This window comes from Macrotis lagotis, chromosome 7, assembly GCF_037893015.1.
Source record: "Macrotis lagotis isolate mMagLag1 chromosome 7, bilby.v1.9.chrom.fasta, whole genome shotgun sequence".
In the NCBI taxonomy this organism is placed as follows: domain Eukaryota; kingdom Metazoa; phylum Chordata; class Mammalia; order Peramelemorphia; family Peramelidae; genus Macrotis; species Macrotis lagotis.
The window spans coordinates 202,427,573-202,443,939 of NC_133664.1; the positions used below are offsets into that span (position 1 = coordinate 202,427,573).

Genomic DNA, 16,367 nt, shown 5'->3' on the forward strand with positions numbered 1-16,367 from the left:
GTTAAGAACTGAAAATTGCAACTCTCTTGATTTAGAAATTAGAAAATATTATCTTAATTTTTAAGACCCTAACAAACATTTAATTGAGCATTTTAAATAAAAAAGGGAAATAGTATGTCTACAAAGCTAGTCTGAAAATTGAAAAATGGATCAGCTTTTAATCACTCTTGCCCAAGGGAATAACAAGTTTATTGTTTTACAAGGGAAGAGAAAAAAAGGGAAATTGAACATATTTGCACAAGTCAGTAAAAAGAGGAATTGAAACTGCAAATAGTTCTTGAGTATCAGTGAATTTCTAGAAGAAAGCACTTTAAATTTATCTGACTCTTAGGAACTGCCTCCAGGAAAAGAGAAAGTCTTTTGAGCATTTTAAAAGTAAGTAAACTTCAATTTGCAAGAATGATTTAAGATATTTAATTGTTTAACTAAGACAGAGGCAAAGATCTAAAATATATGGATATCTAAAATTGAACTTTTTTTCATACATATGAAGGAAAAGTATTTTAAAATATGTTTTTGAATTTAATAAGGATAACTAAAAAGAATAATATTAAATAGAAGTTACATCAAGTGCTTTATTCAAACAACACTGACTTTCTTGGTTGTCAAAAAACTAGAATTTAACATATTTTTGAAATCACAATGACTATTCTAAAATTTTATTTGAAAAAATATTTTATTTAAATTTGGAAGGCACTGAATATAGTCTGTTTTAAAAGCTATTGTGATGCCCATTATCACCACTACTATTCAACATTGTATTACAAATGTTAGCTTCAGCAAAAAAAGAAGAAAAAGAAATTGAAGGAATTAGAATTGGGAAGGAAGAGATAAAAGTCTCACTCTTTGTAGATGACATGATAGTATACCTAGAGAATACCAAAAAATCATCTAAAAAATACTGGAAACAATTAGCAACTTTAGCAAAGTTGCAGGATATAAAATAAACCCTTATAAATCCTCAACTTTTCTATATATGACTAGCAAGAGACAGCAGGAAGAGGTAGAAAGAGAAATTCCATTCAAAGTAACCTCAGACAATATGAATTACCTGGGAAACTATTTGCCAAGGCAGACTCAGAAACTTTGAAAACAATTACAAAACCCTTCTCACACAAATAAAATTGGATTTAAGACATTTGACATTTAAGTCTACTGATCTCATTAGTAAAAGTAGGAGAAATTCTGGTGAAAGAACATTTAGAACATAGTAGTCTTCCGGCTTCTAGCTCATTTCTAAGTACATTTTAACCTTAATTAGAATTTTGTATATGAGAAACATCACAATAATGTTGACATGTTAACTTGAAATTAGTAATTATTGACATTTACCTATCATGTCCTAGACCTAAAATGTTACATTGGTTTCACTAGGGGAGAATCCACAATCTTGTTTAAAATACAAAAGTGACTCTATGATAATTTGTGATTATGAAAACAAAATTAACCATCCTAGCCCTACACTGTGAATTTTTGCTATTTAAGATAAAATCTCATGGGACATTAATTTAATATTGCTTTAAATTTTGATTACAGGTATTGTTATTTAAATTACTGTGATGTCAATATTCCATTTTGCAAAGAAAGATAGTGCTGGTCAAAGGAAGTATATTCTGAGAACTGCTACAGGTATGAATGTCTGTGCCTGGGGCTGTTGAAAGAATGAGCTTTTGAGGTCCTCTTGACTCAGTCTCCCATTGTGTTATTTCCTCTCTAGACATGAAAATTTCACACCTAATTATTTCTGAGCCTGGCTTTCTAGCTTATGAATATAGTGCAGCTTTGCTACATGGTAGGCTCTCAGTTGTGATTCTAATCTGGATTCAAACAGAACTAGGGGAGTATTTTCCACTTGTAATATGTCTCTCCTTTTTCCCATTTATAGCAAATTTCTGTGTCAGAGCAGGTGAACACTAAGACATCTAAGTTATGAGAGCTCATGTTAAAAATCATAAAATGGGGACAGCTAGGTGGCATAGTGGATAAAGCAATGGCCCTGGAGTCAGGAGTACCTGGGTTCAAATCCGGTCTCAGACACTTAATAATTACCTAGCTGTGTGGCCTTGGGCAAGCCACTTAACCCTGTTTGCCTTGCAAAAAAAACACACCTAAAAATCATAAAAGATCATTAGGTAATATCAATTCCATATGCTGACGAACTAAATAACAGGTTTTTTTTTTTTGAGCTTTTCAACCTGTTAAGAATTATGTGGGGTGGCTAGGTGGCCTAGTGGATAAAGCACTGGCCCTGGAGTCAGGAGTACCTGGGTTCAAATCCGGTCTCAGACATTTAATAATTACCTATCCGAGTGGCCTTGGGCAAGCCACTTGACCCCATTTGCCTTGCAAAAAAAAAAAAAGAATTATGTGTTTGTGTATGAGAATAGGTTTTTGAGACATCAATTTTTCAAGCTGATATAATGATAAAGAAGAAATATTAAAAAAATTTCAAATTTAAATGGAGTGGAAGATTTATTTATTGACTTTTGCAAGGCAATGGGGTTAAGTGACTTGCTCAAGGTCACACAGCTAAGTAACTATTAAGTGTCTGAGGCCGAATTTGAACTCAGTTCCTCCTGACTTCAGGGCTTGTGGTCGATCCAATGTGCCACCTAACTGTCCCTGGAAGATTTATTTATTTGTTTGTTTGTTCGTTTATTTATTTATTTATTAGGTTTTTGCAAGGCAAATGGGGTCAAGTGGCTTGCCCAAGGCCACACAGCTCGGTAATTATTAAGTGTCTGAGACCGCATTTGAACCTAGGTACTCCTGACTCCAAGGCTGGTGCTTTATCCACTACACCACCTAGCTGACCCTGGAAGATTTATTTTTAAAGATTAACTTCAGAGTCCAGACTTCTGAAAATGAAAGCTTTCCTTTTATGTACCCTTGCTTAAATGTCTATGCTGATAAATATTGATCTTTTTTTCAGAAGGGCTCATCTTACAAGTCAGGCCTTCATTGATTTCTTTTTAAAATTGTCCTTTGAGCCTCTTGACAGTAGTATCCATATCAGGTACTAGGTTTAGGTAATAGCTGATGAGATGCAAAACAAATTCTTTGAAGTTTGGGGTGAATTATGGCTTTCTGATGCTTGAACTGGTTTTGAAAAACCAAATATAGGAGGCTGTACTAAATTGTATTAAGATCTATATCGCAAAATATCATAGTAGAAACATTTTAAAAAAAACTTTGCAAGTAACCTGAACCAGAGAAGCAAATCTTCTTGGAAAAGCTCTTTTCTTCTGAGCAGCTCTAAGATCAAGATTATTTCAGGATATCTAATAGGACATATTTTCAGAAACCAGATGACCACATGAGATGCCTTAAAATGATATATGGATGAATTAGACTTTGGAAATGAGTTCCTAGAAAGGATACTTGGTGTGTTTATCCTTCTGTTCCCTTCTCTTCCTTTTCCATGTATTTCTGTCCCTGCAAGAGTAACACTGTAGAGAACTGCCCCCAGTAGAATTTGTCACTGTGTCACTCAATGGTGATGTCAAAAACCAAAGGATGAATTGTTATAAAATTAAGTTTGATAATTTTGGGGGCATTCCCTTTCAAATTAGTCCATTCAAGTAGTATATTTCTTTAGTTCTTATTCCCATATAAATTGGGGATACAGTATCAAAGCAAGTAGAGATACTAGCCTACCACCTGAGTCCATCAAAGGACCATTGCCATGTCATAGGGCTTTCCTAGCCCAAGGCCTTATGGTTTTCTTTTGCCTTTGATAAATTGATGTATAAAAAACTCATGATAGTTCACAATAGTCCAAATTTCTTATTCATAGCATTTTTGCTCCTCTAATCATTACTTCAACTTTATTAAGCTTTTTTTTTTGTTAGAGACATATATTATTTTTTACTATATTTTGATTTGTAACTTTAATCAGGCTCAATGATTCATGGGAGATATGGTCCATCCAGGAATTAAAAGGAAGAATTGTGAAATTGAAAACTGATTTTTAATTCTATCTAGTTAACACTTGACTGAGCTGTTTTGACATAGCTAAGAACTAGAAATTGAGAACATGTCCACCAGTTAAGGAATGACCAAACAAACTGTGGTATATGATTATGATGGACTATTATTATGCAATAAGAAATGATAAGCAGAATGGCTTCAGAAAAAAAACCTGAGAAGGTTTACCTGAACTATTGAAGTGAACAGAACCAGGAGAATGTTGCATAGCAATATAGTACAATGAAGAACTGTGAATGACTTAACTAGTCTCAGCACTACAAGGATCCAAGACAATTCCAAAGACCTCAAGCTATCTAGCACCAGAAAAAGTTCTGATATTGTCTGAATACCAGCTGAAGCATGCTATTTTTGTCCATCTTTCTTTTTTACCCCCCCTCCTTCCTTCCTTCCTTCCTTCCTTCCTTCCTTCCTTCCTTCCTTCCTTCCTTCCTTCCTTCCTTCCTTCCTTCCTTCCTTCCTTCCTTCCTTCCTTCCTTCCTTCCTTCCTCCCTTCTTTCCTTCCTTGATTCTGTCTTCCCCTCCTTTTTCATTCAAGTTTTCTTGTATAAAATGACTAATATGGAAATATTTTAATGCTTGCTATGTCTAGCTTAAAGCAGGGAGAAAGGGAAAGAATTTGGACTCAAAATCTCCTTTAAAAAGTCTTAAAAATTGTTTTGCAATGTAAATAACAGACTGCCTTTTGAGGGATGGGGGGAGGGAAGCAAGATTAGGGGGGAAAATTGCAAAACTCAAAATAAATAAAATCTTTCTAAGTTAAAAATGCCTTAAAATTGTTTTAACATGTAATAAGGCAAAAATAAAATATTATATAAAAATGCAAAAATAATTTTTGACTAAGCTAGATTTAATATTCCTCTTTGCTGTTTTTTTTATACTTGTAAATTTACTCAGGCAACTAACTTCAGAGCAGTTGGCCATGATGCTTTCTGTTCATGACTTGTACTTCCATCCTTGTCTTTTGGCTTGTCCTTGCATCCTTGAACTTCTCCATTCATACACATTCCTGAAATATTTGCTTAACCTTAAAGGTCAAGTTGATTTAATCTAAGTTGGTATGGCAACTCTAAAATTCCTGAATAACATGTTTTGTTTGTGATTAATGGGGTTTTAGAAGAGGAGGTCCAAATATTGTAATATCAAGCTAATGTGAGAGATTTTTTCTTTCTATTCAATCAGAAGAAGATACTCCTATGCTGCCAGTGATTTTGCTCTCTTATTTTGCTAATCTCTAAAAAAGACTATCAGTTCTCACTCAGAGACTGGTAATTGATAGTACATTGACCCCATTTATTGGCAATTACTAGCTTTGCTAATAAATGAATCATACTTGGAACTTTGTCTTAGATTTTTCTCATGATAGAGTGTCTCTTACCTATTATAGTTGCTTTGAACCCTCTCCTGCAATTTTATCTCATTATTAGGGGACTTGTGATTAGCACTGAAGTACCATTTCATCATTTAACATTGATTGGTTTTTACAAAGGAATGGTTTCTTCAAAGAAACAGCAAGAACAACCATATAAACATTTCCACAAATCTTCAGGGGAATAATCTTACTTTACTATATTAATCCCTGGGGAGGTTGACTCAAAATTTCACTTAGTTGATCCCATGAAATTCATGTCCAAAGGCAACTTCTAATCTAAATGAGACATTATCTCGGGTTTGCTTGCAGATGAACCTAAAAGTCAACCTGAAGATCACTCCTTGCTTCTTATTGATGAACTGAATACACCATTCAGTCTGGGTCCTGACTTAGATTTCTGTGACTTACCCTGTCAACTTCTCCAAACTCCCAAAGTCAGAAACTCTATTTCCTTCTCTGGAGGAAAGGTATCAAGGTATCAGTGACATATCTCAGAAGTGAATGAAATGGAGATGTGAACTGACAATTTTTTTTTAATATTTCTGAAGTTCAAAGTTTCTCCTCTTAACACTTCTTAATCCAGTGGAATGATTTGGAAAATGTCTATACAAGCCCCACAGTCTCTTTAGGACATTTGCCTTACACTTAATCATGATTTTCTCAGAACTTGGCTTCCCAACTTCTCCATATAGAGAAATATTTTCCTGGGTATTATATACAAGTGCCAAAGCCCCTTCAGATGTATTCAGATATAAACCCAGCTTAAGAAGTCCCATTAACAGAGACCTTGAATATTTTTACTGTATTCTTAATATAATAGGAATAAAATCTTGAGCACTGACAAAGGAGACATCTCTGTGGAGTTGTTTGTCTCTGAGAGAGAACTGAGAGAAACTTTCTGGAAGATTTTTTTTTTATTAAATTGTTTTTTTTATTAAAGATATTATTTGAGTTTTACAATCCCCCCCACATCTTACTTCCCTGCCCCTCTGCCAAAGAAAGCAATCTGTCAATCTTTACTTTGTTTCCATGTTGTACATTGATCCAAACTGAGTGTGATGAGAGAGAAATCATATCCTTAAGGAAGAGACAAGAAGTCTAAGAGGTAACAAGATCAGACAATAAGATATCTGTTTTTTCCTAAATTAAAGGGAATAGTCCTCGAAGTTTGTTCAAACTCCCCAGCTCTTTATCTGGATACAGATGGCACTCTTCTTTGCAGACAGCCCAAAATTGTTCCCAATTGTTGCACTGATGAAATGAGCGAGTCCTTCAAGGTTGATCATCACCCCCATGTTGCTGTTAGGGTATACAGTGTTCTTCTGGTTTTGCTCATCTCACTCAGCATCAGTTCATGCAAATCCCTCCAGGCCTCACTGAATTCCCATCCCTCCTGGTTTCTAATAGAACAATAGTGTTCCATGACATACATATACCACAGTTTGCTAAGCCATTCCCCAATTAAAGGACATTTACTGGATTTCCAATTCTTTGCCACCACAAACAGGGCTGCTATAAATATTTTTGTACAAGTGATGTTTTTACCCTTTTTCATCATCTCTTCAGGATATAGACCCAGTAGTGGTATTGCTGCATCAAAAGGTATGCACATTTTTGTTGCCCTTTAGGCATAGTTCCAAATAGCTCTCCAGAAAGGTTGGATGAGTTCACAGCTCCACCAACAGTGTAATAGTGTCCTAGATTTCCCACAACCCTTCCAACAATGAGTATTGTCCTTTCTGGTCATATTAACCAATCTGAGAGGTGTGAGGTGGTACCTCAGAGAAGCTTTAATTTGCATTTCTCTAATAAGTAATGATTTAAAGCAATTTTTCATATGACTATGGATTGCTTTGATCTCCTGATCTATAAAGTGCCTTTGCATATCCTTTGACCATTTGTGAGTTGGGAAAATGGCTTTTTGTTTTAAAAATATGACTCGGTTCTCTGTATATTTTAAAAATGAGTCCTTTGTCAGAATCATTAGTTGTAAAGATTGTTTCCCAATTTACTACATTTCTTTTGATCTTGGTTGCAGTGGGTTTTATCTGTGCAAAAGCTTTTTAATTTAATGCAATCAAAATCATCTAGTTGGTTTTTGGTGATGCTCTCCAACTCTTCCTTAGTCATAAACTGTTCCCCTTTCCATAGATCTGACAGGTAAACTAGTCCTTGATCTTCTAATTTGCTTATAGTATTGTTTTTATGTCTAAATCTTATATCCATTTTGATCTTATCTGGGTATAGGGTGTGAGGTGTTGGTCTAATCTAAGTTTCTTCTATACTAACTTCCAATTATCCCAGTAGTTTTTTTTATCAAAGAGGGAGTTTTTATCCCAATAGCTGCACTCTTTGGGTTTATCAAACAGCAGATTACTATAATCATATCCTGCTTTTGCACCTAGTCTATTCCACTGGTCCAACACTGTATTTCTTAGCCAATACCAAACAGTTTTGATGACTGATGCTTTATAATATAATTTTAGATCAGGTAGGGCTAAGCCACCTTCTTTTATACTTTCTTTCATTAAGCTCCTGGCAATTCTTGACTTTTTATTTCTCCATATGAATTTACTTATAATTTTTTCTAACCCATTAAAGTAAGTTTTTGGAATTTGGATGGGTAGGGCACTAAACAGATAGTTTAGTTTTGGTAGAATTGTCATTTTTATTATATTAGCTCTAGCTATCTATGAGCAGTTGATATTTTCCCAGTTATTTAAATCTGATTTAATGTGTGTGAGAAGTGTTTTATAATTGTTTTCAAAAAATTTCTGAGACTGTCTTGGCAAATAGACTCCCAATATTTTATATTGTCTGAGGTTACTTTGAATGGGATTTCTCTTTCTAGCTCTTCCTGCTGTATCTTGCTAGACATATATAGAAAAGTTGAGGATTTCTGAGGGTTTATTTTATAACCTGCAACTTTGCTAAAATTGCTAATTGTTTCCAGTAGTTTTTTGGATGATTTCCTGGGATTCTCTAGGTAGACTCTCATGTCATCTACAAAGAGTGAGAGTTTTGTCTCTTCCTTCCAAATTTTAATTCCTTCAATTTCTTTTTCCTAATTGCTGAAGCTAACATTTCTAATACAATATTGAACAGTAGTGGTGATAATGGGCATCCTTGTTTCACCCATGATCTTATTGGGAATACTTCTAGCCTCTCCCCATTGAATATAATGCTTGTTGATGGTTTCAGATAGATACTGCTAATTATTCTAAGGAACAGCCCATTTATTCCTACATTCTCTAGTGTTTTTAGTAGGAATGGATGCTGTATTTTGTCAAAAGCTTTTTCAGCATCTATTGATATGATCATATAATTTCTGATAGATTTGTTGTTGATATAATTGAGTATACTAACAGTTTTCCTAATATTGAACCAACCCTGCATTCCTGGGATAAATCCTACTTGATCATAATGTATTATCCTAGTGATAACTTGTTGTAATCGTTTTACTAAGATTTTATTTCAGATTTTTGCATCTATATTCATCAGGGCGATAGGTCTATAATTTTCTTTCTCTGTTTCAACTCTTCCTTGTTTAGGTAACAGCACCATATTGGTTTCATAGAAAGAGGCAGAGTTCCATCTTTCCCTATTTTTCCAAAGAGTTTGTATAGAATTGGAACCAATTGTTACTTAAATGTTTGGTAGAATTCACTTGTGAATCTATCAGGCCCTGGAGATTTTTTCTAGGGGAGTTCAGTGATGGCTTGTTGAATTTGTTTTTCTGAGATAGGATTGTTTAGGTATTTAATCCTCTCTTCATTTAACCTGGACAACTTATATTTTTGTAAATATTCATCCATTTCACTTAGATTATCAAATTTATTGGCATACAGTTGGGCAAAATAATGTTGGGTTATTACTTTAATTTCCTCCTCATTGGTGGTGAGTTCATCTTTTTCATTTATGATACTAATCAAATTGACCAGGGGTTTATCAATTTTATTGTTTTTTTCATAGTACTAACTTTTGGCTTTATTAAGTCAATAGTTTTTTGCTTTTGATTTTATTAATTTCTCCTTTAATTTTTGAATTTCTAATTTTGTTCTAATTAATTGGGGATTTTTAATTTGTTCTTTCTCTAATTTTTTTAGTTGTATGTTGTGTTCATTGATTTTCTCTTTCTGCAATTCATTAATGTAAGCATTTAAAGCTATAATATATCCCCTGAGAGCTGCTTTGAGTGAATCCCATAGCTTTTGGTATGTTGTTTCATTATTATCATTATCTAGGATAGAATGGTTAATTCTTCCTATAATTGGTTTTTTGGTCCACTCATTCTTTAAAATGAGGTTATTCAGTTTCCAATTGGTTCTGGGTCTATATCTCCTTGGCCCAATATTGCATATGACTTTTATTACATTGTGATCTGAAAAAGATGTATTCACTATTTTGCCTTTCTGCAGTTGATCATTAGGTTTTTATGTCCTGTTACATGGTCAATTTTTGTATAAGTTCCATGTACTGCAGAAAAAAAGGTATATTCCTTTCTATCCCCATTCAGTTTCCTCCATTAGTCTACTATATCTAGTTTTTCTAACAATTTATTTAACTCCTTAATTTCTTTCTTGTTTATTTTATGATTAGATTTATCTAGATCTGAGAGTGGGAGGTTGAGGTCTCCCACTAGTAGAGTTTTGCTGTCTGTCTTCCTGTAGTTCTTTCAGCTTCTCCTCTAAGAATTTGGATGCTGTCCCATTGGGTGCATATATATTCAGTATTGAAATAGCTTTATTGTACCAGATAAAGTTTCCTTCCTTATCTCTTTAAATGCTATCTATTTTTAGATTTTATGTATTATTTTTGCAACTCAATGGGGTTAAGTGGCTTGCCCAAGGCCACACAGCTAGGTAATTATTAAGTGTCTGAGGCAGGATTTGAACTCAGTACTTCTGACTCTAGGGCCAGTGCTCTACCCACTATACCACCTAGCCGCCCCAATGCTATCTATTTTTGCTGCTGCTTTGTCTGAGATAAGGATTTCTACTCCTGCTTTTTTTACTTCAGCTGAAGCAAAATATATGTTGCTCCAACCTTTTATCTTTACTCTACATGTATCTCTCTGCTTCAAATGAGTTTCTTGTAAGCAGCATATTGTAAGATTCTGGTTTTTAATCCACTCTGCTATTTGCTTACATTTTAAGGGAGAGTTCATCACATTCACATTCAAGGTTATGATTACTAAATCTTTATTGCCCTCCATACTTGCTTCCCTCTGTTTGTATTTTTCCCCCTTCCCCCCTTATCTATATTCCCCAGTATTTTGTTTCTGAATACCACCCCCTTCAGTGTGTTTGCCCTCCTATATCACCCCTCCCCTTTCTTTCCCCTTTCTCTTTTTCCCTTTTCCCTTCCCTTCCTTTTGTTAGTTTCCCTTTCCCCCCCACTCCCCCTCCCTTTCTCCATCCTCCCTCCCCTTTTCCCCTTTTAATCCTTGAAAGGTCAGATGTTTTTTAAGTTAACTAAGTATGTGTAAATTGACTTTAAGCCAAGTCTGATGAGAAGATTCAGGTGTTTCTCATCTCCTCCCTTCTTCCCCTCTATTACCACAGGTATGTTTTACCTCCTAGTGTAATGAGATTTACCCCATTCAATCTCCTCCTTCCTCCCATCTCTTTCCTGTCTCCCTTTTTAATGAGGTAGTGTTTTTTAGATCATTCTGCCTGAGTCATAGAAAATTCTGAGTATCTGTCACTTCTAGCTAAGTACATTCTGTTTAATGGAGTTAAAATTCTTGAGAGTTATTAGAGTCTTTCTCCCAAGTGGGGTTAAAGCCAGTTACATCCCATTGGATAGCAGTCTCATGGATAGGTCATGAATGTCCATCACTTCTGGCTAGGTATATTCTCTCTGTTAGAGTTACAATTCTCAAGATTTATGAGAATCTTTTTCCCCATGCTGGAATACAGCCAATTTCAACTTATTGGATGGAATTTTTTTTACCACCCCCCCCTCTTTTTTTTTTTAACCTTTTCATGTGTCTCTTGAACTTCCTGTTTGATGTACAAATTTTCTATTTAGCTCTGGTATTTTCATCAGGAATTTTTGGAATTCTTCCATTTTGTTAAATGTCCATCTTTTTCCCTGGAAGAGAAGGCTCAGCTTTGTGGGATAGTAGATTCTTTGCTGCATTCTAAGCTACCTTGGTCTTAGAAATATTTCCTTCCAGGTCCTTCAATCCCTTAATGTTGATGCAGCCAGGTCCTGCATAATCCTTACTGTAGCTCCTTGATATTTAAATTGTTTTTTTCAGACTGCTTGCAGGATTTTCTCTTTTATCAGATAGTTCTGGAATTTGGTCACAACATTCCTTGATGTTTTCATTTTAGGATCTTTTTCCTGGAAGGGATCAATGTATTCTTTCAATAATTACTTTGCCCTCTGGTTTCATGATATCAGGGCAGTTTTCCATCCCTAGATCCTGGAATATAAGTCCAGGCTTTTTTTTCTCTTCAATGTTTTCAAGAAGTCCAATAATTCTCAGGTTGCCCCACCTCGACCTATTCTCAAAGTCAGTGGTTTTGCTGATGAGGTATTTTACATTTTCTTCTATTTTTTCTATTTTTTGTTTTGTTTAACAGGCTCTTGCTGTCTCATGGAGTCATTAGTATCTGCAGACTCCATTCTTTTTTTAGAAAGGAGTTTTCTTCATTAACCTTTTCCAACTCCTTTTCCAATTGGTCCATTCTGCTTTTGAAAGAGCTTTCCATTTGACCAATTGAGGTTTTGAGAGAATCATTTTCTTTTTACATTTGGCCAGTTGAGGATCTGAGAGAATTATTCTCATTTTGTATTTGTCCAATTGATCATCTGAGAGATTCATTCTCATTTTGTATTTGTCCAATTTTATTTTTTAAGGATTTGTTTTCTTGTTGCAAGGTATTAATTGCCTCTCCCAAATTGATTTTTCAACTCCTTCCTTATTTCTTCAAGGAAGTCTTTCTATGTTGAAGACCAGGTCATATTTTCCTCAGAGGTTCTAGGTCTCTCTGAGTTAGGGTCTTTCCCTTCCAAGAATTTTTCTTTTTTTTTTTTTTTTGAATTATAAAGATTTTATTTATTTTGAGTTTTACAATTTTCCCCCAATCTTACTTCCCTCCCCACCCCCCACAGAAGGCAATTTGTCAGTCTTTAAATTGTTTCCACGGTATACACTGATCCAAATTGAATGTGATGAAAGAGAAATCATATCCTTAAGGAAGAAACATAAAGGATAAGAGATATGAAGATCAGACAAATAAGATATCAGTTTTTTTTTCTAAATTAAAGGTAATAGTCCTTTGTCTTTGTTCAAACTCCACAGTTCTTTCTCTGGATACAGATGGTATTCTCCATTGCAGACAGCCCAAAATTGTCCCTGACTGTTGCACTGATGGAATGAGCACGTCCATCAAGGTTGAACATCACCCCCATGTTGCTGTTAGGATGTATAGTGTTTTACTAGTTTTGCTCATCTCACTCAGCATCAGTTCATGCAAATCCCTCCAGGCTTCCCTGAATTCCCATCCCTCCTGGTTTCTTTTTTTTTAAATTTTATTTAATTATTTTTATTCTCATTTTGTACAAATAGTTTTTTTACATTAATAAAATATTCTTGTTTAAGAGTAAACAAAATACCCCTCCCCCCATGAATATAGACTTGCTTGGGAATAAGTAAAGGGGAGAGAAAAAAATTAAAATAAAAAAAAATAACAGTAACAATTGTAGGTATGGCCAGGTGGCACAATGGACAAAGCACCGGCCCTGGAGCCATGAGCACCCGAGCCCACATCCAGCCTCATACACCCAACAATCACCCAGCCATGTGACATGCAAGCCACCCGAACCCCACTGCCCTGCAAAAAACCAAAAGAAGAAAAAAAAAAGATCCAAAATAAAATAAAATAGTAATCATAGTAGGGGTGGCTGCTTGGCAGACAGAGCATTGGCCCTTGAGCCAGGAGCACCCGGGTCCAAATCCGGCCTCAGACACCCAATGATCACCCTGCCATGTGGCCCTAGGCCAGCTACCCAGTCCCACCTGCCCTGCACCCTCCCCCAAACAACAACAACAAAAAATGTGCTTCAGTCTCTGCTCCAACACCAACAACTCTGCCATGGGTAGATCGCATGCTTTATGGTAAGTCCATCGCAAAAGTTGCTTCCATATATTTCCAATGTTGCTATTGCTGATCGCAACTCCTTCCTTTCTTATTTCTCCACTACCATGTACTATATTTTCTCTCTCCTTTCACTCTGACTCTGCTGTAGTGTTGCTGAGTGGCGCAGCAGACAGATCCCTGGTCCTGGGGCAAAGAAGCCCTGAGCCCCCATACCACCCCTTAGACCCAGAATCCACTTGGCCCTATGGTCCTGGACAGGCCTTCCAATCCCAGCCCCTTGCAAGAAGTAAAAAAGAAAATGTGTTATATCTGACCACTCTCCCCCCATGGTCCATCCTCTCCTCCTTTATTCACATCCCCACCCCTCCCCCCTGCTCCCCTCTCCTTCTTACTCCAGATGCCTATATGTCATTGAGTATATATGCTGTTTCCTCTCCTAATCACTTCTGATGAGAGCAAAGGTTCCCTCATTCCCCCTTTCCTCCCCCCTTCCATATCATTGCTATAGCTATTTGTAATAAAAAAAAAACATATTATATGAAATATCTTGGCTTATTCCCCCTCTCCTTTTTCTTTCTCCCATTACATTTCCCTTTTTTTTCTATTGACTCCATTTTTACACCATATTTTATCTTCGAATTCAGCTTTCTCCTGTGCTTCATTTATAAAAGCTCCTTCTACCTGATGGATTAACTGAGAAGGTTCATATGAGTATTATCAGTGTCATTTTTCTATGCAGGAATACATGCAGTTCATCCTCATTAAGTCCCTCATATTTTCCCCCTCTCCTCTAATCTCCATGCTTCACCTGAGTCCTGTATCTGAAGATCAAACTTTCTGTTCAGCTCTGGCCATTCCAAAAGGAACATTTGAAATTCCCCTAGTTCATTGAAAGTCCATCTTTTTCCCTGGAAGAGGACATTCAGCCTTGCTGGATAGTTCATTCTTTGCCTTCCGGCATATCATATTCCAAGCCCTATGAGCTTCCAATGTAGTTGCTGCTAAGTCCTGTGTGATCCTAACTGCAGCTCCACGATATTTGAACTGTGTCCTTCTGGATGCTTGTAATATTTTCTCCTTGACTTGAGAGTTCTGGAACTTGGCTATAATATTCCTAGGGGTTGGTTTTTTGGGATCTCTTTGGGGTGGGGGGGGAGATAGGTAGATTCTCTCCATTTCTATTTTGCCCTCTGCTTCTAGAATATCAGGGCAATTTTCATGTAGTAATTCTTTGAAAATGATGTCAAGGCTCTTTTCCTGATCATGACTTTCAGGTATTCCAATAATTTTTAAGTTATCTTTCCTAAGTCTGTTTTCCATATCATTTGTTTTTTCAATGAGATATTTCACATTTTCTTCTAATTTTTCATTTTTTTTGGTTTTGAAGTATTGATTCCTGATTTCTGGTAAATTCATCAATCTCCCTGAATTCTATTCTTTGTCTGAACGATTTGTTCTCCTCAGAGAGTTTTCTTATCTCCTTTTCCATCTGGACAATTTTGCTTTTTAAGGCATTCTTCTCCTCAATAACTTTTTGAACTGTTTTATACATTTGACCTAAGCTGGTTTTTAGCATGCTATTTTCTTCAGCATTTTTTTGGATTTCCTTGACTAAGCTGCTGACTTCATTTTCATGTTTTTCCTGCATCTCTCTCCTTTCTTTTCCCAGTTTTTCTTCCAACTCCCTCATTTGGTTTTCAAAGTCTTTTTTGAGCTCTGTCATAGCCTGAGCCCAATTTCCGTTTTTTCTTGGAGTCTTTAGATGCAGGAGCTTGTGCTTCCTCATCTTCAGACTGAGTATTTTGATCCTTCTTGGGCTTATTTGCAAAATATTTCTCAATGGTCTTCCTTTTGTTTCTCTGCTTGCTCATTTTCCCAGCCTGAGCCTGATTTTTGGGTGCTTCCTGAGCTTTTGGGACACTCCCACAAGGGTCTCAGTGTGTGAGGCTCTATCCTCCTTCCTGGTCTGTGAATGACCATAAGCTCCCCCCTCTGCCAAGAGCCTGAGGTGGGGGTGGGGCGCTGCTGTTCTATGGGGGGGCGTAGACTGCTATCATGATCTGAATGTGTTCCAAGCCCCAGAGTCCTGTTCCAGGGGCAGAGGACTGAGCTCTGCCAGTATTTTTCTATGAATCCACCTTTCTGCTGACCCTTCTTCATTTTGCTAAGACCTTGAGTTGGGGAGGTGCTGGTTCCCAGTGTCTTGGGATCAATAGAGGCTTTACTCACTGAGTGCAATTTTTCTGCCTGGCCAGTAGGAGGTGCTGGTGCTTTCTCTGGAGTGTCTGTGACCTTGATTCAGGGCTTCTCACTTAGCTTGAAGGGAGGAGTTGGAGCTAATGAATCCTTTTGCCTTCAATTAATGGTGGGCTTTGCCCTAGCCTGAGGTCATTCCTCTCCCTATTGTCAGCTGGGCTGGTTCTTCTGCTCACATACCTGTGCCTGAGGCAGAAGTAGTCTGCAATTGTTTGTTCCTGGAAGTGGCCTCAGCTGTAATGGATGCGACGACTCAGAGTTCCTTAGACCAGAAGAACCCAGGGATTGTGTCCACAGCTCTGCACCGGAACTCTACCCCCCAACCCTGTTGGAAAACTCCAGAGGGTCAGTGTGCCCCTGCTCCCTAGTTGACTCAAGCCCCTGCTGTCTAGCCCCACCACTGATCCAGTGGGTCCGGCTCTTGGGCCCTCAGACTCCCTGGCTCCAATTCAGCTGCTAAACTGGCTGATCTGGGGCTGATCTGCCCTCTTCCCCCAGACTTACCCACCGGAATTCGTCCACTGCTGCTGAGGGAGATAAATCCTGAGGTAGATGTCCTTTCTCCTGGCTTTTCTTTCTGGGTTTTATGGGTTGGGTTTCTTTTAAGAGGTTTGTTCCATATGATAGATAGGGAAAGA

The 16,367-nt window shown here is 36.8% G+C and overlaps 1 long non-coding RNA gene across 3 annotated transcripts in view; it reads left to right on the plus strand.

Annotated features, from left to right (window-relative positions):
* Positions 1 to 313: 313 nt before the first annotated feature.
* The window catches only part of LOC141493338 (uncharacterized), a 274,138-nt gene continuing 258,084 nt past the window's right edge, over positions 314 to 16,367 (plus strand). For all 3 annotated transcript variants that reach the window (XR_012470180.1, XR_012470182.1, XR_012470181.1), the window contains exons 1-2: positions 314 to 375; positions 1,537 to 1,629. This is a non-coding gene — a long non-coding RNA (uncharacterized LOC141493338). The remainder of the gene's footprint in view (positions 376 to 1,536; positions 1,630 to 16,367) is intronic.